Source organism: Excalfactoria chinensis, chromosome 1 (genome assembly GCF_039878825.1).
Source record: "Excalfactoria chinensis isolate bCotChi1 chromosome 1, bCotChi1.hap2, whole genome shotgun sequence".
Classification (NCBI taxonomy): Eukaryota; Metazoa; Chordata; class Aves; order Galliformes; family Phasianidae; genus Excalfactoria; species Excalfactoria chinensis.
Window position 1 is genome coordinate 134,180,720 of NC_092825.1, and position 22,121 is coordinate 134,202,840.

Sequence of the window (22,121 nt, forward strand, 5' to 3'; positions counted from 1 at the left end):
GTTAGATAAGCTGGGGAGAAAAATATTTTCGTATGCATTTCAGTACATAGACAAAACTTCTTAAGAGTTCAGCCCTTTATAGGGTAATTGTTTACCTTACCTGATGCCGGTAACATGTGTCATGTAAACTGTGATTTTCATAGGGATAATTAGGAGGCTAATTAATTTTTCATCATCTGGAAAAATAGTCATTCAGACACAAGTCATGCTTCAATTCAAAGTGTTGAATTCACTTAGAAAACTTGATTACATGTGTTCCTCTAATTCTGTATGTTAGCAGATATATTTCCAATAGTATGTGTTCTGGAAGACTGTCAGAGACGCTTGGAGAAGTGTCTGCAGCCTCAGAAGTAAAGTGATAAGAAACTACTGAACATAAGCTTTCCCACTGCAACTGTCATACACAGGCAAATGCCAGTGAATGGATATGAGTAGAAGTTGAACTACATAAGCCTCTTGAAGAAAACTGAATTCCAGGAGCAGATTCCGTTTCTGCTTTGTTGGCTGATGATTTGACTTTGGAATTTGGGCTTTGGAAGATTAATAATCAGAACATTTTCTGTTGATTTTTGGAAACCTTTCAAAATACCATGCATAGTAATTTGAGTGAATGTGACAGGAAAATTTGGATTTAGCAGTATTAAAAATATAAAATAATAATAATAATAATAATAATAATAATAGTGATAGTAATAGCAACAACAGCTTTCTGATAGTATGTGGGAATAGTACTAATGTTATAACTGATTTATCTAATCACTTATTAGTGTTAGAGTGGGAGACTGAGAAAAATTTGAAAGTTCAACGTCACTTTAACAAATGGAACTGAGAAAACAGAGCAACTTTCCTAGTCTCCTTGGGCCAGCAACATGGCCATGAGCCAGCAGTGTGCTCCTTGTGCCAGCAGTGTGACCTTTTGTCCAAGAAGGCCAATAGTATCCTAAAGTGCATAAAAATACTGTGGCCAAAAAGACATTGGAGGTTATCTATGCTGTTTACTCTGCCCTGATGAGGCCACATCTGGAGTACTGCATTCAATTCTGGGCTCTCCAGTTCAAGACATACAGGATGCGACGGAAGAGAGTTCAGCATATGAATACAAAAGAGTTTAGAGGCCTGAAGTGTTTTCCTTATGAGAAAAGGCTGAGAGTTCTGGAACTGTTCAGCCTGGAGAAGAAAAGACTGAGAGGGGATAATATCAGTGCTCATAAATATTTTAATGTAGAATTGGAACAGATTGTCCAGAGAGGTTATGGATACCCCGTCCCTGGAGGCATTAAAGGTCAGGCTGAATGGGGCTTGGAGCAACCTGATTGAGCTGATGTCCCTGTTCACTGCAGAGGAGTTGGGACTAGATGACCTTTATGGATGCCTTAAATCTGAAACATAACTATGATTTTATGATTCTAATATCTACAAGGAAGGTGTCAAATAGATGGGGCCAGGCTTTTTTCAACAGAGTCCAGCGACAGGACAGGGGGCAACAAGCACAAACTGGATCACAGGAATTCACATAAGAATATGAGGAAAAAAAAATTATTATTATTTTTTTTATTATTATTATTTTTTTTCAAAGGAGACAGAACACTGTATTAAGGTGCCCAAAGACATGATGGATTCTTCTTCCCTGAATATATTCAAAACCTACTTGACTGCTTTACTGTGTAAACTACTCTAGGAAACCTGGTTTAACATAGGGGTTGGATTAAATGATCTCAAGGGGTAGTTTACACCCCCTATGATTTTTTGATTCTTTGCCTTTGAAGCTATGGGGAGCAAGCATAATTAAAAGTGACGCCAGTAGAATGTCAAATATAAATCCACAGGAGAAGAAATGAGTACTTCAGCACTTTTTTAGTAGTTTTGACATAGGGAGATAACCCGAAGGTTCAGATACTTGAGGTATTTGATAAGGACTGTAAAAGAACAACAAAAAAAAATAATGAACTTGTCAAATTTAACATGATTGAAAGCCTTGTTAGGTTCTGAGAAAGAAGGAAACAATCTCCTGAGTCCATTTCTTACCCACAGCAAATTTTACTCTCATTGTGTGTTGACAAAACATTTATTTCAAAAATAAATGTATGTTAAGATACAGGACAATCTTTCCAACAAAGAAGTCTAAATGTATGAGGAGAGATAATCTAGAACTCTGAGTTTTTCTGTTTATATTCAAGGACAAAAATAGCTGTGACCCAGAGACCTTGTTCACCTACACACTATGTTGAACTCTTGAATTTCAAATGTAAAGATTAAGGCTAATTAGAAATACAGCTAATAGTTGAAGGCGAAAAAGAAAATAACGAAGTCTTAAAATAGTAAGATTGATTTTGCTAGTGTGTTTCAGACTTCATCAAAATATGATCCTAAAAACTCATTTCAGGACTAGAGAAAATACCTCATATCTGCTATTGCATAACACTCATATACGACACAATATATACACATCCATGAAAGCATTATTAAGGAAAGAACTAGGAAGCAAGATTTTCAGTATACATATAAATCTCTTCTTGCATGCAACTATATTCTTTTTGTGATCAAACAAATGTGTTTTATGCCAGTTTGTTCTGCATCAAAGAAAAATACCAACTCAGGTGAATTCTGCTTGTGTTCCATTACATGGTCTGCACATGCCTCAAGAAACACTGACAGAGAAAAGAGCGGCTGAAACTTTATTTTTATTTATTTTTTTTAATCTGATCACCACCTAAGTGCATTCTTACAGTTACATCTCATTCAAAATCTTTGTTGCCTTCCAATGACATTACTGAGGTCAGTACATGACTCTAGTGGTCAAAGCCTTTCTGCAGTTCTGCTGCAGATATTTTCTATTTTAAAGTTTAACTCAGATCACAACTGAAACTGTACATATCATATATAAGGGCTTATGTGGATTTGAATCAGAGTTAGAACAGTAAGGACGGTAATGCACATTATTGTAAAATAACTGGCAGTACTCTGATTAGTCTTTCCTGGGTTGTTCTCTAAGGGATATGTGGAGTAGTGTTGTGAGCTTATGAATATAAAAGCTGTCTGAACATAAATTCAAAGTACTTTAAGAAAAAGCAGTTTAATCATGCCACAGTATAGTAACATGATCCTCTTAGCTACAGTATAATAAGATAAACTTTAATCATAATCAGAGTTGTACTTGCTGGTGCTTTTACAGGACAATTTTTGCCACAATATTATGCAAAAGTATGCATTTATTCCTCTGTGTGCATGTGATTTGAATAAACTAGGAAAAACAGTCCTGGGTACTGAGGAAGATCACATTATTTGTTTAAGGTATGTTGTGCTAAATGCAATCTTAAGGCATATTTTGTGTGATTTGTATTGATTCTTAAATTTAAACATATTCTTATATAGCATTTTATGTAGCATGTTATCCATAAAGAATTCTAAATAGACTTTCTGGAAATTATTTAAGCAATGAAGTTAATGTACTAATTGCTGTACAAGCGGCTCTGCGGAGACGAACCAAGTTGTCCTGGTGGGCAGCAGGTTGGTCATGATCCAGCAGAGTGCTCTTGTGGCCAAGAATGCCAGTGGTATCTTGGGGTACATTAAAAGGAGTATGGCCGGCAGGTGGAGGGAAGATCTCCTCCTCCTCTTTTGTGTCTTGATGAGCTCACATCTGGAATATTGTGTCCAATCCTACATCCCTCTGTTTAAAAAAGACAGGGATCTCCTAGAAAGAGTCCAGAAGAGAGTGAAAAAGATTTCTAGGCATCTGGAGTTCCTTCCGTATGAGGAAAGACAGAGAGACCTGGGATTCTTCTGTCTGGAGAAGAGAAGACTAAGAGGAATCTCAACACTATTTGTATAAAGTGCAGAAGTCAAATCAGTGTGGGTGGAATATTTCCAGTGACATGCAGCAACAGAAAAAAAGGGGCAACAGCAAGAAACAGGAACACATGAAGCTATGTATTGTCACTAAGTAAAATTCTCTAGACATAGATGGCGTATTCAAAGCAGGTGAGAGAAGACAATATACAGCATGAAAATGCCTGGAGTGGGTGACATGACAGTATAGGTGGGAACTGGAGAGTTGAAATGTCTTAGGAATAGTGTTGGAGGACTCAGTACAGCAAAGAAAGGCCAAAACTGTTGGGAGGAGAATTAACAACCAAAGGTAATTCTAGGTAAACTTGAGATAAAGAATGCAGTGACTTGGCAGAAACTGATGAACTTTAACAGTGATTTATACCAAACTCCAATAATGTATTAATGAGGCTAGCCAATTAACAAGATTGTACATCAGCTGCTTTCATAGTGTACAAAGAAAGGAAAAAAGAAAGATGCATCCACTGGTCTTGTTTAGTAACAAAAAAGGCAGAAACATAATTTATCATGAGAGTAAAATGCAGTGAAAATGCCTGTATATTATTAACATTATGTTTCAAAATTTTAAGTTTTTATTAAATCTTTAATTTTCATAGTTTGATGAAAAATTCCATTTAAATAGCATTTCTAATCAATATAACTACTTTTTAACATTAATTTACCCTTTTATCAATGGAGAATAATTTATGTAAACAAAAAGAGTTATTTCCCTAGAGCATATCAATCATTCTGGAAAAATGAATAAGTAAATAAATAAAAATAGGAAGGGAGAGATACTAAGAAAATTCAGATTACATTAATGAGAACAACTGATAGGAGTCATACATCTCTATAGCTCTAAAGCTCTGAATTCTTGACAGTCTATTACCTGCTCATTTAAAAAAAAATAAAATAAAAAATGTTGCATATTTATGACTTTCCTGTGGAAAATGTGAATAATTCTTGCATAAAAATGGCCAATTTGTCCATCAGTAGTATGGATTAGTAAGGGGCTTTGGAGAATATGTAGAATTTCAGTCTCCAGAGATCCAATATCTTTGACCGCGAGACTAAATTTAGTCAGCATACAAATCCCATCTGAGGTAGGTGACATCAAAGATCAGACAGAAAAATCCCAGAAATCCTGCAAGGAAAAACCATAGGTCATGTTCTTTCTTGAAATCTTGTAACATAGAAAGGCGATAACAGCTATAAAATGTGTGATTACTAAGTTGAAATAGTTTTAAAATACATCAGCTCTAATGGATCATTGCCCCTCCAATCCTCTCTGGGGACATCATTAGGTAAAGTCACTCCTGAGGACGCCTCACATGGAATACAGGCAGCTTTCTGGGCTTTGAAGCACCTTCAGTGCTACACATCACAAAACAAACAAACAAACAAACAAACAAACAAAAAACAAACCAACCAAGCAAACAAACAAATAACAACAGCAACAAAAAACACTGATAAACATCTGAGGGATGTATGTAGTTAGCTTTGTGAAGATACAATTTGTGCTTAATACAGGAAAGTATTACTTCTCCCACTTGACAAAAACTGAAGGAAGGAGTGGCTCTGGTTTCTCAAGACCACGTGCAAAAATAATGATAGTCCACAGAATGAATTCAGGTGTTTCTTTAACAAATTCACTTATCTAAATTACTATCTTTCGCACATGATCCCCACTAAACATAATTCTGTGCTTCTCTGTGTTGCTTTTTCAGAAATAACGAAAGCTTAGCTGCTAAAACTGTAGATTTTTCAGGAAAGTATTTTGTAATATGTCTTGTTTTAACCATATCTGTCACTTCTGCTTGACTTGATCTACATTAATACATCAAATGTGACTAAACAAATAATTTTACCTCAGGAGTAATTTGAAAGAATGTGATGTTCAGACCCTTTTCAATTTTAGAATCAGGCTCTTTATTGCTTTGATGGGCAGTTGCATAATTTTAAACTTAGTCATTTTGATAACTATTTATTCCAAGGTTTATTTCTCTGTAAAATGACTTGGATTATTTACTTCATTTGAACAATATTGGTGTGTAGAATGGAATTTTTCAGGGACTTTGCTTATTTTAAAGAGTAAAACATTATTTGTACTAACAGTGAACCAAATTTATTTATCTGTTGATCTTTCAAACTGGGATAACTTCAGTGAAAGGATAATTAGGATTTGTATTATTTTAGGGTGAGCTTGACAATGGTTTTTGCCTGGTTTTTGGCTAGTTCCATGACTAACAGGGGAAAGGGGCAGGGAGAAGGGCCTAAAACTAAAACAGAAGCAATGATCTAAGGGAGAAGCCTAATTTACTAAATATGATAGCGAAATGTAAGTTAACACAATATAATAAAAAATAATTGAAATTGAAGCTAATGAAACAAATACAATGAAATAGAGAGTGTCCAAAACTGAATGCCTTACTCTCATGCTGAAGATGAGCTGGCTAGGGAACATATACCAAAGTGATGAGTAGTAAAAGAAGGGGAAGTCTCATGATTCATGAGCAGTTTTATCCTTCTAAATGACAAATGGAAATGGAACAGTGAAAGCCTTCTGGGAAATGTAGTTCTTTTGGAATAGGCTCCCGAGGGAGGTGGTTGACTCACTGTCCCTAAATGTGTTTAAAAACCATTTGGATGTGGTGCACAGGGCCATGATTTAGCAGAGGGTTGTTAGAGTTAGGGTACTATTGTTAGGTTGTGGTTGGACTTGAAGATCTTTAGGGTTTTTTCCAACCTGAGCAATTCTTTGATTTTACGATTCTCTTCTGAGAACCAAGTTTCTGGAAAAATCAGTAATCCACTAAACTAGAACATTAACTCTTTAACTCCTAGTGATGTTATGTTGTGGAGTAATGATAACAAAAATCATAAAACCATGACAGAGCTGTTATTATGAATACCTGGTTCAGTTACCAATTTTTCTCCATCACACTAGAAAATCTTTGCTGGGAGTAAGTACAGTTATTGGAAAGTTGTAGAAAGACAACCAAAAAACCAGTGAACCAAAACCATAAAACTACAAAAAGGCTTTCTGGCTACTCATCACTTGAGTAATTATGTAAGGTTTTCTGATGTTTACATCCCTAATTGATAAACCCTAGAACTGTTCTTTAATTTTGTCTCTTTCTCTCACAACTTTTTTTTCCTTCCACAGCTCTCTGTTGGCTTGCCTCTAACATTTGCTCATGTCCTAATTAAGTTAGATAAATTCACAGAGTTGCAGAATCACAGAATTTAAGGGATTGGAAGGGACAAAGTCATCTAGCCAAATCTCCCTGCCGGAGCAGGAAAATTCTTCACAGTCAATCTTATTTCAAAATATATTACAAGAAATTCACAAGGAAATCGAACTTCAGATCTTCATGCTTAAATAAGCTGTTTAAACAGTTGTATTTACAAAATTGCCTACTTGAGCTGATTGTTTTATAATTATAGCATCTGTAGACTAGAAATGTAATGTTCAAGGAAGAACCTATATAAATTCACTGTGATTAAATTAGTGTCCTTCACAGATGATTCAGCTCTTGACTGAAGTTGAAACACAGAAATTTTCATGATAAGATCTTATTATTAATCTCTATGTAAAAGAAGACTCTGATATCCAATCATAGTATGTTCTGTTCTGAGCTTTACAGTTATAATTAAAGAGAAGTGCATAACCTTCAAAGTGTAGGTCACTTGAAAACTAAAATGACAGAAGATTGAAACTAATGTGTGCCTACTATGTGATTTATTGTATAAAATTGGTATAAATAAATTATATAATACATTTAACCTATCAATATATTCCTTCTTTAGCTGAATTTTTAATTTATTTCACTTACCTTTTTTTAGTCAATTAATGATGAATAAGTTCATTATACAAGTGATCACCATACTTTAAATTTCAGTTTTATCCCAAAAATGTATTTACTTACAATGTCCTGTGTAAAAGCTGTCAGGAACAACAGTCATGGTAAGAGCATGCTGTAAAACAATATTTTGATATAATTTCAATAACATTTATAGCTTATATGACATAGAACTTATTATTATTTATGTTTTCTTCATCTCCTTAGGACTTATCAAATACATTCACTAGTCATAGTTTAAACTCTGATTTTCTAAATTCTTACAAAGCAGGACTTTGTACATCTCACTTCAGAGTTCGATGTGTCTGCTTTGACTTGATGGGAACTGACTTACAACTGGAATGTCAAAGTAACTGTCACAAATTAAATACATTTGAAGAGAGAGGTTTATCATGGGAAAACATGCTGAGAGAGCCAGTGTTATAATCTGACTCTTGAAATGTTAGATTATAAAAGAAAGCAAAGAGATTGAATCAAAATTTGTAAACTCAGTTATTTAGAATTTTTTTTTTTAATTAAAAAAATAAAATAATAATAATAATAAAAAGCTGATTAAATTGGATGCCTCAGAAAATCCTGATTTACACTGTTGTTAACTTATGCATCTGAACAGAGCAATTTTTTTCTGAACTTTTATTTCGGTTACGGAGTCTGTGAGGCTTAATAATTAAAAGTCATCTCGTGTTATTTTCATTATATTCTCTGCTTAGACTGATAAAATCATAGAATCATAGAGTCACCAAGGTTGGAAAAGATCTCCTAGATCATCTAGTTCAAACAATCCCCTTACCACCAATATTTCCCCACTAAACCATGCCCCTTTATACAACATCTAAATGTTGATTGAACATCTCCAGGGACAGTGCTCAACCACATCCCTAGGCAGCTCATTTCAGTGCTTAAACAGATTGGGAGAATACTTTTTTCCTAATATCCAACCTGAATATCCCCTGGCATAACCTGAGACCATTTTCTCTTGTCCTATTTCTTGTTACCTGGAAGAAGAGGCTGACAAGTGTTTCATACAGGTCAGGATGCCATTGGACTTCTTGTCTACTTGGGCACAGTGCTAACATATGTTCATCTGAGTGTTGACCAACAATCCCAGGTCCACTTCTTCTACAGAGTCATTCAGCAACTCTGTCCCAAGCCTGTAGTGTTGCCTGAGGCTGTTCTGGCCAAAGTGTAGGACCTGGCACTTGACTTTGTTGAACTTCATCCCAGTGACCTCAGCCAAGCAATCAAGCCTGTCCAGATCCCTCTAAGAGGCCCTTCTATACTGATCCCAGACTTCCAGGTCAGGGGATACCTCAACTATTAAAGACAGATGTAAAGAAATCATAGAGAACGTCAGCCTGTTCCATATGTTCTTCAGTCACGTTCTCTGCTGCATCCAGTAAAGGATGGAGATTCTCCTTTACCCTCCTCTTACTGGTAATATACTTGCAAAAATAAAGATCTTTGTTTTCATTTACCCCAATGTTGAATGAAGCCAGGTTGAATTAAGCTCAGATTTTGCCTTCCAGAATTTTTGCTGATTTCATAAATTGGTATGCACACTCTATGTCATGGAACATGCCATGGAATATAAAAACTTAAGGAAAATAAACAAACAAAATCATGCAAAACCAAAACAAAACAAATAATAAGAAAATCAACGTCCACGTAACGTTACGATAGCATTTTTCATATACAAAAAAATAATAATTAGGAATTTCCATTTTGATGACTATGAAGGCAAATGTTTTTTCTATTAATCTATTTATTTATTTGTGTGGTTAGAATGTAGTTTTCTATCAGAAACTAGTTATGTATAAAAATTTCATCCTTCTGCCTTTTGGATCTTATCCCTCAAAATTACACTTTTTTTTTTTTTTTTTTTTTTTTTTTTTTTCAGCCTGTATAATTAAACCTCTTTACTTGAAGATATTTTTTCTTTGTTTCTGTGCCTATAGATAACAGTTTTTTTCACAATAAGCTTGTTTATCAAAAGATAACACGGTGGTATATTTCTCAGAGAACTGTCAAGCTGAGCAGTGTTTAACTTTCAAGCTACTGTAGCTTCTCTGCTTACTCCTTTATACCAAGTTTATTGCATATATTGCTTCCTCCCTTTTGCTTTACTGTATCAAATCAACTTCACAATGAATGGGCATTGCTTATAAGGATTAGATGTAATGAGATATTACTCACCACCTGGTAATGTTCACTTCAGGAAGCTTCTCTTGGTAGGAATCCTTAGTAATAGGAGGACTTAAGCATCTTTGTGGCTGTCAAAAGTAATTCTCAGAAGCCCTGGAAATTAATCCTATAGACTCTACATGTATGTAATCATATATCTACATGCAAATGTGAAACTGCAAATAAAAACATCTAAAGTTCAAAAAAGAGGTAAAATTTAAATCAGGTTTTTTTTTTTTTTTTTTTTTTTTTTTTTTTTTTTTTTTTTTTTTTCCTATGTTATTATGCTCAGGATCTCTCTAGTTATAATGTCCAGATCACACAAGTAGCCATGTTCAAATTCTGTACATCTTGTTTCTGCAATAAAGAAAAATATTGTTCCTTGCAGATCTTTGAGATCTTTGTGATGAGTGATGATAACGATAAAAATATTTGTAGAGGGAACCCAAGTAATCTGATCTGTATTCAAGGACCATCTCCTCCAAGCCCAGAAGCAGAACATCCCAAGATCCCAAGTAGTCAAAATGGATTCACCAAGTGTAAGTCATGCCTGATAAAACAGGTGACCTTTTTTAATGGAGTTACAGAATCAGTGGACAAAGGAAAGGTAATAGACATCATCTACCTGGATTTGTGCAAAGTTTTAGGCACTGTCTCACATGAGATCTTGGTTGCCAAATTGGAGAAAAAATGATTTGATGGATAGATCACTCACTGGATAAGGAATTGGCTGGATGGTCACACTCACATAATTGCAGTCAATGGCTCAGTGTCCAACTGTGGACTGGTGATAAGTGGCATTCTTCTGGGACCAGTACTGGGGCTGCTGTTATCATCTTTGTAGGCAACATGGTCAGTGGGTCCAAGAGCACCTCAGCAAGTTTGCAGATGACACCAAGCTGAGTGTTGCAGCTGATGAGCTAAATTGAAGAGATGCTATCTGCAGGTACCTGGATGGGATTGAGAGGTGAGCCAATGCCAGCCTCGTGAAGCTCATTAAGGGCATGTGCAAAGTCCTGAACCTGGGTTGGGGCAATCCCCAGCAATCATATAGATTGGGCAAAGAATGATATAATAAACTTCATGATTTTATATCTTTCTACACTGCTTTTGCTAACTGCATAATCACTAGTTTTTCTGATAAGTGAATAATATATTATTTCAACAATTATTGTTTTAAAAAATCTTTCTGGCACATTTGTAACTTTCTCCTTTCTTAGCATTTCTATTTTTTATAATTTTATGAAACTACAATTTGCTAGGAGTTTTGAGATCCAGTGCAGTGATAATCAGGGGAAAGATTCTCATTCAAGGCTAGATAAGAAAATCTGTCATCATTATATATATTCTGGCAACCTCTGAATTAATAAAGTAAAAAGCTCAAGTATATTGTTTGCTCTAATAATAAGCCAACATCATTAATTTTGTAGATATTGAAATAGAGTTCATAGCTGATGTTTTGGCAGTATTTTGATTCTGTGCGTAGCTAAATACACACGTAAACCAGATCAGATTGTAAAATGCAGTTATTAATTGGAAGCATCTTGTTTTCAATTAACCCTGTCAATGCTGTGAGAAAAGCTGTCACTGGAAAAAGTTTGGCTTGAAGTGCCAGAGCAGTTGGCAGCAAATAATCTGTTCCCATAAAAGAATATAGATATATGGATTTGGTAGTATTCATTAGTTAAGATGTATGTTTTATATTTCCTTTAGAACTCTTGTCTTTACTGATGGAATGATCTGAAAGCATATTTATATTCAGGAACATATCAACTGAATACTCCCTCTTGCCACTCTTTTTACGTACTACACAAATGCAGAAAACTTAATAAAACTAGTCAATACTTTAATTTGTTTTTGTTGTTGTTTTTTTTTTGTTTGTTTGTTCACTTCTTTTATATATATATATATATATAATTTTCATATATATACACATGAATTTGGAAAAAAGAAATAGAACCGAATACAAGAGAAACCTCATAGAAATCAATGAAAGTCAAATAGAAGTTTGTAGCACAGCTAATCAACATAAAAGAAAGAAACACTGCCAAGCAAGCTTCTATTCTAGAGTACAATCATTGCTTTTCAGATAAATGCTACTACTGTGACATAAAGTAATTAATTCATTCTCTGCTGGAGTTTAATATAATTGTAAACTTTTTTTTTTTTTTTAAAAAAAAAAAAAAAAAAAAAAAAAAAAAAAAAAAAAAAAAAAAAAAAAAAAAGAAAGGTAACTACGAATGCCTTGAGCTACTGAAACATTTGCTGGCCTTTATTTGGGCTATTTTCTTTCAGTTATCACCTGACTTTCCTTCTAATATTAACCAGATGTTTCCAGTTATTCTTTGTATTACTGCTGCTGCTTAGGTCTTTTTTCTTCTATCGTAATTCTTAGGCTAATGGCACATGAGCAATAACAGTGACTGAAAATGTCTTTGTACTTGATCATAGTTCTACAAGACAAATATTCAAATCCCACATTTCACACCCACTGGTCCTTCTCCCTTACTTTTCTAAAATATGAGGGACAGTAAAGCTGGGAGATATATGAACACAGATCAGCTATTTCAAAAGTGTCAAGAGCACAGAGATGTGAACAATCAGATCAAAGAACTACTAAGGCAAGCATATTTAAAGGCCTACATCCTTGTCTTTTACAGATTAGACAAGAAGGCAACAGGTGCATCCTTGGGTGTGGGCAAGTGCAGGAATACCCAGGAATCCTATAGATCAATCTTAAAATTGCTTATCTGATTTCTTTGCTTGTTTGTTTGTTTTTCTTTCCACATTGATAATGGTTGTTTATAACTTGTTAGAAATCAGAACAACATAGGAAAACCAGAGGAAACAAAATTTGCTTATATAAAGCCGTATGGAAGTATAACGTCACAATTTTTTTGAAGAAATCCACTCAGATTTAATGGTATATTTTCAGAGTTGTACCTTCAAAGTGTTTGAAATGCCAGACAGTCTGCACATCTGTGCCTCTAAGCTCAAGTTTTCCCTATCACAACTTTTCTCACTGTTTGTCTCTTGCAGACTTACATGTTTCACAGGGACTCCCTAATAACATCAACATTTTACTCATACAAATATATGTATGAGTATGAGTTTCAGCAGGACCAAGTGTTGGGTCCTGCATTTTGGTCAGGACAACCCCAGGAAGCCCTACAGGCTTGGGGAGGAGTGGCTGGAAAGCTGCCTGATGGGACCTTGCTGTACTGATGGACAGTCAGTTGAATATGAGCCAGCAGTGTGCTCAGGTAGCCAAGAAGGCCAATGGCATCCTGGCATTGTGATATAAGCTCAATGTTATCTTCAGCAATAAATTCATATTCTCACTGATTTTCAGTGTATATCATAAAAAAAACAAACACAAAAACAAATAACCATCCCTTCCCAAATGAATACGTAATCAACTTGAGAAAAGTTTCCATGATCTATGTAGAAAATAAACAAAAACCCACAACAGTATACATATCAAGAAAATAACAAAAATCTTTGGTGATGACATCTGTAAAGTTATATCACATATCTTAAGTCTTAAACTGTTTCACAGTTTTTTGATAGTTATGTATCAATTATTGGACTACAAATTCAATTTTATGACAGGTGACCTTATCCTTTTCAGAATGAATTGTGCATTAGAACTGCAAATCAAAATGAAATATATTCTTTACAATTCCGTCACTGTTACTTAGGTAGAAAAGAATATCCTCAATTCATACAATTTCACTTTGAAGATATAATTTTGATGGGGTGAAAAGAAATAATACAAAACATATATTACGTAGGAGCATTATCTTTTAATGTGAAATTTAGAATTTATTATAAATGTGATCATTTTCTAAGTGTATGGGTTTAAAACGTATTGACAAACTGTTCTCAATTATGTTGTCAAATGTACTTCACAAATGTGCTGAGGCTATTTATCATTTTTCTTCTCACTCTCTGAAGAAAAAAAATGTTTAGCTTTAACTGGAATTCAGTGACAGGTCTACAAAATTATCTATATTTTTTGAAAGGGAGAAGGCATAATATTATGCTAACTATATCAAGATACTCAGCCTAATCAAAAGCACTCTATTTTAATATAATTCTAATTTGTAACATATTATAGTTGCTCTTTGAACTGTATTCTTATTTTTTATTTAGGCTTGTTTTTGTTTTTCTACACAATATTATGTGATTCACCTGTTTATACCTTTATTTCATGAAGTTAAAATTGTGAACACTATCTTTAAATTTGTATTTGAATTATTTTGACTTTACACTAAAAAATAAAAAATAAATAAAAATACAAGTGTATCAGCATTTTAATCACTCAAAATTGACTATTTCAACAAGCATAAAAATGTTAACTAATGAATAATAAATAATGAAAAATGGTCTCTCGTTGGGAATGAATAACATTTCCTTCGAAGATGATATTCAGATTTTCAGATAACACATTTTTGTTGCATCATGTAGAATCATAGAATCATAGGTTGGCTTAGGTAGAAAGGTACCTGAAAGATCATCTGACTCCAAAATCACAGCCCTGGGCAGCATTGCCATCCACCAGATCAGGCTGTCCAGGGCTCCATCCAACTTGGCCTTAAATAGTTCCAGGGACTGGTCATCCACAGCTTCTCTGGGCAATGTTTCAGTGCCTCACCACAGTATGTGTAAAGAATCTCTTCCTCATATCTAATCTAAATCTTTCCTCTTTTAGTTTAAAGCCATTTCCTCTTGTCTTATCTTTATCAGATAGTGTAAAAAGACAGTCTCCCTCCTGCTTATAAACTTCCTTTAAAGACTGGAAGACCACAATGAGTTCACTCTGAAGCTTTCTCTTCTCCAGGCTGAACTAGCCCTACTGCCTCAACCTTTCTTCATAAAATAGTTGCTCCAGCTCTCTGATCATTTTCTATACACTCACCAACACTTTCATATCTTTTTTGTTCTGGGTCCCTAGGTCTGGACACAGTACTCCAAATGGAGCATCACAAAGGTAGAGCAGAAAGGGAAAATCACTTCCCTCACCCTGCTGGCCACTCTTGTTTTGATACTGCCTGGAATACAGTTCTCCCTCTGTGCTGTGAGTCCATACTTCTGACTCATGTCCAGCTATTTGTCTGCTAGACTCCCCAGGCTCTTCTCTTCAGGACTGTTCTAAGTGAGCTCTTCTTCCAGGCAGTACTGGAAGTAAGTACAGGTATCTGGGATTGCCCTGGCCCAAGTGCAACACCTTGCAATTGACCAGGCTGAAACTCATTAGATTCATGTAGACCCACTATTCAAACTTGTCCAGGTCCCCCTGGATGGCAACCTTTCATTCTATCATATCAACTTTACAACCCAGCTTAGTGGTATCTGAAAACCTGTAGAAGGTGTACTCATTCCAGGTCACTGATTAAGATGTTGAAAAGTACCAGTCCCAAGATGGATTCCCAGAAGATACCACTTGTCAGCCTCCACCTAAACATGGAGTCATTGACCACAATACTTTGACTGAAACCATGCAACCAAGAAGCGAGTTCCATAATGTCAAAACTTTAACTATTAACAGTTAACAAAAGAGGTACATTCTGCTTTCTTTTTATTCTTTCTTGTGCTCTTATTTGTTGACTTACAACTGCATTATTTTTTTTTTCCTGTGTGTTGGAGATGTCAGCACAACTACTGCTGATGTTGACTTTGCAGCAAATATTCTCCAAAACTGCTATGCTAAATCAACTGATGGCAGGCTCAGAAAACTAACAAAGTTGTTGAAAAAGTCTGTGGTAATGACATGTGATTTGAAGCAAACAGCAGGAGGGTGAAAGAAACAAAACCTTTTGGTACTGAGAAGCCTCTGGACCTACTTAAATTTAATCACATGTGACTCAGTTAAGATCATACAACAAGTAAAACAGAGGAACTTTGTTCTGAATTTCCTTATTTAACAACATGAATTCTGTTCCTCCCTGTAATAAAATCTTAAGTATGCCAGACTTTTTATGTGCTGTGTTTTACAATACAGCTGTGTACCATACGGAGTTTTAATAAGACATCATACCCTTTATGTCTCAGGAAGTATAATAGTAGCTCAAGCAGACTGCATATCTGTTTCAGCTTCATGAGAAATGGAACAGGATCAGTAAACATTTTCTTATGAATGTGTTGAAGACTTATCCAAATTTCACATTATGCATAAGTAATATCCCATAATCAGTCATTTGCAAAACACCGTTTTTAGTTAGCAGTGAGGGTAATTCAGAAAAGCAAAAGTCATGTTAGAAAAATGGAGGCAGAAGGGAAAACTGTAAAACCTGCTAGATGGTAGGTATGGGTCATTTCAGTGAGAGGAAGCCAGACCAGAAATAATTGCATTGTTTTATGCCAGTTCTCTGAAATTACATTGGTTGGTTAAAAAAATCAAGCCAACTCTTAATGATTCTCCATCTTAAATTTCTTTGCAGTTGTTGTTGTTGTTGTTTGGTATTGCTTTACGATGATTAAATAGCAGATTTTGAAAAGACTTAATTCATACTAAAGCTACTCAATTGTTTTACTCAATTGTCTTATATCCCCCAATTCTTAATTAAGAAAAAAAGAAAAAGAAAAAGAAAGAAAAAAAAAAAAAAAAAGAGAGAGAGAGAAAGAAAAAAGAAAAAAAAAAAAAAGGAAAAAAAAAAAAAAAAAAAAAAAAAAAAAACAGACTATTTTTAATTACTATCCTGAAGACTGAAGCCCAAACCCAAACAATCCTGATCACCGGAACTAAGTTCTGTCTCTCATCTAGAGTACTTAAACTGTCCTAGTCCTGTTTTCGAAGTTCATTTAGTAATTTTATTTCTTTCATCTAACCACACATCTACAAAGAGGGCAGGGCTTGCTGGCAGGAATTTTTTTTCTCACTGAGGTCAGTTTCTGATGCTGAAAATGGTGGATAATGGAGAAAGAGGCTTCAAAGGGAACATCAAGACATTTTGAGAGCAACAGAAGCAAATTTAAGGGAGTTAATTGACACTGCCATAAAAATTGGAAACACCTGAGCAAATACACCCCAGATCAAAAGAGAGAGAAATGTTCTACAGAAAATCAGAAGGAAAAGGAAAAAGGAAAAAGAAATGTATCCAAAACTTAAGAAACTCTGCATGCTGCTATATTACACTAGTTATAGAGGTGCAATCAAGCTGCAAAAATTGTCTTTATTGCATCCTAGAGTTCAGGTTATTAAATCTGGTATTTTGATTCGCACTCTTTTATACTCGATAGTGTAGGCTTATGGAAGAAAAATAATCAACTATATTTTCTAATAACTAAAACATTAATACTGAAGAAATTTTGTCCCTAATATTCTAAAGATAAAAACACATTTTTCTCACTCAGTAGGAAACATGTGTGGAGTCTGATTCTTTATTTATTTATTTATTTATTTATTTATTTATTTTGTTATTTTTTCATTCTAAATTGTTCAGAGCTTGATTTTGGCTACACTTTAAGCATGCCTATCAATGACAGAATTATGTTTTGCAGGACAGATAATGATTTTGACAGCTGGTAAGAGTAGAATTAAATTTCTCTGTCCCTCTGCCACATAAAAATGATATAATATTTTTCCTTTTCTTCCTTTTTTTTTTTTTCTTTTTTTTTCCTTTAGAAAACTTAGAAAATTCTATTCTTAATAATTTAAGATCATGAAAGAACCAAAGTTAGAGGAAGTGACTCCCAGCATAAGAAGAGACAAGTACTAAAAGAAGTCTTGATATCATACAGTAAACCACTTTGCAGGTGTATTTGCATATGTATTTTAATTGCATCTATATGCTCAATTATTTTAGTCACATTATATTCTCATCTTTTTATCTTTATATTATATACTTAATTATAAGATCTTCTGCACAGTGAGCTTGTTTTCACTGTTGCTACAAATTGCCTACCACCTTTATAAAAGAGAAGCATAATTTCTGGAAGTTGATAGTTTCCAGAATGGTGTCACTGCTGGTGACCCAGCAGTCACTTTCTAACTAAGGATTGCATAGCTTCCTTCATAATCAGAGCTACCTTCAATACCTTGCAATTAAACTTGTAACATAACATTTTTTTAATTGTAGTTAACAAAATGACTATTAAAAAACAGTCCACTTCTTAGAATTATAGAATCATGGCCTGGGTTGAAAAGGACCACACTGATCACCGAGTTTCAACCCCCCTGCTATGTGCAGGGTCACTAACCACCAGACCAGGCTGCCCAGAGCCATATCCAGGCTGGCCTTGAATGCCTCCAGGGATGGGGCATCCACAACCTCTTTGAACAACCTGTTCCAGTGCGTCACCACCCTCTGTGTGATAAACTTCCTCCTTAATTTAATTCCTGTCTTAATTTAAAACCATTCCCCCTTGTCCTATCACTATCCACCCTCATAAACAGTTGTTTCCCATCCTGTTTACATGCTCCTTTCAAATACTGGAAGGCCCACAATGAGGTCTTCCCAGAGCCTTCTCTTCTCCAAGCTAAATATGCCCAGTTCCCTAAATGTTCCTTCAGAGGAGAGGTGCTCTAGCCCACTGATCATCTTAGTAACCCTCCTCTGGACCCATTCCAGAAGCTCCACATCCTTCTTGTGCTGGGGTTGCCAAGGGCTTGGACACAGTACTTCAGATGGAAATTCTCAAGAGCTGAGTAAAAGGGGGCAATCACCTCTCTCTCCCTGATGGCCGCTTCTCTTTTAATGCAGCTCAGAACATAGTTAGCCTTCCAGGCTGCAAGTGTGCACCAGGACCCCCAAATCTTACTCCAAAGAGGTGCTCTCAAGGGGTTCTTCTCCCAGTTTGTATAAGCAACTGGGATTGTCCCACCCCAAGTACAGCACTTGGCACTTGGCCTTGTAGAACTTCACTAGGTTCTCAGGGGCCCACTTCACCAGTCTGTCCAGGTACTTCTGGATGGCTTCCCTTCCCTCCAATGTATTTACTACACTGCTCAGATTAGTGTCATCTGCAAACTTGCTGAGGGTGCATTCGTTGCCATAGTCTATATCATTGATGAAGATGCTGAATAGCACTGGTCTCAAGACTGATCTCTGAGGGACACCGCCTGTGTCTGGCCTTCACCCTGGCACAAAACGACTGATTACAACCCTTTGACCACGTTCAAACAGTTTTTAATCCATCAAACAGTCCATCCTTCAAATCCATACCTCTCCAATTTGGAGAGAAAGATATGGTGAGGGACTGGAAGCATGCAAGAGTGGTGTCTGGAAACTAATCCAGGAAATCACTGAAAATTGTTCTACAGGGAAGGAATAAAAGGACTTACCAGGAGCCAAAAGACTTTCTGATGTTCAAGTGTCCTATTAAGCTTGTCATATTCAAGTGAAATATAAAAGTAGACTACATTTTAGATTATATTTTAGATTTTAGCAGGCAAATTCAGATATAGGAAATATTTTTATTTTGATTTTCAATAAAAAGATGAGTAGATCTTCCTAAAGATGTAAAATCTTTGGTGTTGAGAGTCTTAATATCACTAATAATTCTAATTGTAACTGGTTAAACTTCATATATCTAGTACTTTGGAATCACTTTTGGAATACATTTTCACCTACATATTATAGTTATTCTGTGATAATTAGAAAATACAAATTTTCTCCTACACTTACAACAAAAATTCTTGTTATTAGTCTTTGTACTTTGAACAATTATATTTCAACATATTTCATTTAGAAGTATAATTAAAGAGAGTTAGTAAAATCCACTCTTCAGACATTCCAGAAAGTTTTTTCTCAGGATTGCAAGTGGAATCCACTCTGAAAAAAAAAGCATCAAAATTTTATTCTTGCATCCCAATAAGCAAACATTCCTAACATATTCACTCATAGCTCTATTGTAAGGTCTGCTTTTTATCTTCTAAATCTCACTACTTCTGTGCCCCTGGGAAGTCTCCTGAGCTTCATTTCTAGAGCTGGGTATACACATGCTTTTAGTGTGAGTACCAGTTATCCACTGACAAAGTAGCTCAATACAATTTTCCTTACTATTATAAATGTTTCAGCTGTAGGCACACCATAGAAAAATTCATCATCTTGCTCCTGGCAGACAGCAGAATGTTCAGGTTCCTGAATCATCTACAGGGTAAGATTGTTTTTTTCATAACATGCAGACCTAAATAATGTCTATTTGATTCTTCTTTATATGGATGTGGATTTCTGTTCTTTACTCTTTCACTCTTTCACAAGATCATCCTATTTTCAGTTCTCCATGTTTCATTCGGTCTTCCTCCTCCTGACTCTAATTTACTGCAATCATTATAGTATGTTTACATTTTGTGGAACAGCTTTTTGTTTGTTTGTTTGTTTATGCATTGGTTCTGCTTATGATCTTTCTGTTCTTTGTTTTAATTTATGAAATTATACTTCATTTTCCTATTTTTGAACTTTTTCTTCTTCTTTTTTTTTTTTTTTTTTTTTTTTTTCCTTTTGATCTGCTGTTCATAGCACTGTTTTCCTTTCTATCACAAATGCTTAACAAAAAATAGAAGGTCTTATGTAACAGTCAGACAAGAAAGATAGATAACAAAGTGGCTAATAATTGTTGATGAAATCCTACTAATATCCAAATGAAGTAGATTTTTTCCCCCCATTGGAAACAGTGAAAATCTTAGGAAATTATTTTTTTTGATATCTCAGACCTAAACTGAAGCTGGACTTCACAGAATTTCATGCAAGTCCTCTCCTCTTTCTCCTTTCTTGGATTAAATCAACATCCTGAATCTCTTTAAGTTATTATCTCTAAAGCTCAAGTCCTGTTTCCTCAGGTATGGGCTCTCAGGACGTGCACCTATACTACTCTGACATCTACTATCCAACAGTAATTTCATAACCATAAAAGTTATTTACCAATGAAATGGGCTCCATCAGAATGAAGGTTGCATCTTTGTTCCAGTAAAGAGCCACTATTCAATGAGAACAGATTGATAGCACAGCTCCTATTTGATTATACTTCTAACCTATTATGTACTTATCCAAAATACTTCAGTATTTTCTTCTCTCTTCTTTAGTTTCTTTATTATCGTCTATGTGTACATCCTTTTACTCATTCCTAAAGTGATTCAGATATGGGATTGAGGTTTTTTCTGAATGTGTGTATTTCTGGGTACTGAAATGGAGCCAGAAAACTCAAAGTGACATATATTTTCCTGTTTTAGCAAACCTGAAAAGAAACCTCTTAACATAGGAATAGTCATATAAAATATTTCAGTTGTTCTCCGAAAAATACTAGTAATTCTGAATTTGGAATCTGTTTCAAACTGACAGTAGTGAATTTTCTACAAATTGGTAAATACATCAGTTTTTACCAAAGATTTTAGATAAAACAATCCTTTATGTATGTTATCTAATGTATATCTACAACTGAGACTGAGGATCACATTGTGTGTCAAACCTTGCAGTAACCTGTAGGCATGAGATTATTGCAGAAGACAGAAGACATCACTTTGATTTTAAATGATATTTTGATATTTTTCATTTTGATATTGTTTGAGGAGATATTTTCCTTCTATTTTTTTCTTAAATTAGTAAATTCCATGAGCTAATTGATCACACTGTTGATTATGGACTAAAAACTACTGGTGATTCATGACAAATCAGTTTATTGATTTGTGTTTTCCTCAAGAAAAAAGAAAATTCAGAGTGAAAATAATAGGTCTTTGTGAGTCTTTTGAGCAATCTGTTTACTACAAATGAATAGCTAAATATTAACTAAGTAGTCCCATTTTCCTTAGCACAGCATCACTCTAAATTCATGCTCAGACAAGATGTGGCCTTGTCAGATCAAGTCTTGTTACCATGTTCCTCATTTCTAAGAGAAAAAATCTGGAAGCATCTTGTAGGCCTCCAGGAGGTGACATTTCTACATTTAGGTGTTTTATTTGAAGGAAATATTGTTGTTATTATTACTTTCCAGCTTCTTCTTATCAGTTTACACCACTAGCCTCTAATATCAACAACCAGTATGATTACTTGGACATTCTTCTTAAGAGAATAATGGCCATCTCTGAAAGACTACTTTAAATAATTAGAAAAGAATTGTAACTGCCTGCTCTCGTGAGGAAATGTTAAGCAAGACATAATACCATAATATTTTAAAATGTAACATGCATAAGAGGATTTTGTATAAATTAGTGATAGTGAAAATATATCAGTTTGTGTTTCTGTTTATTCTTCTCACATCTCTTTTTCCTTGGATGATTGTTAAATTCTCATCTACAAAAGATTATTGCAT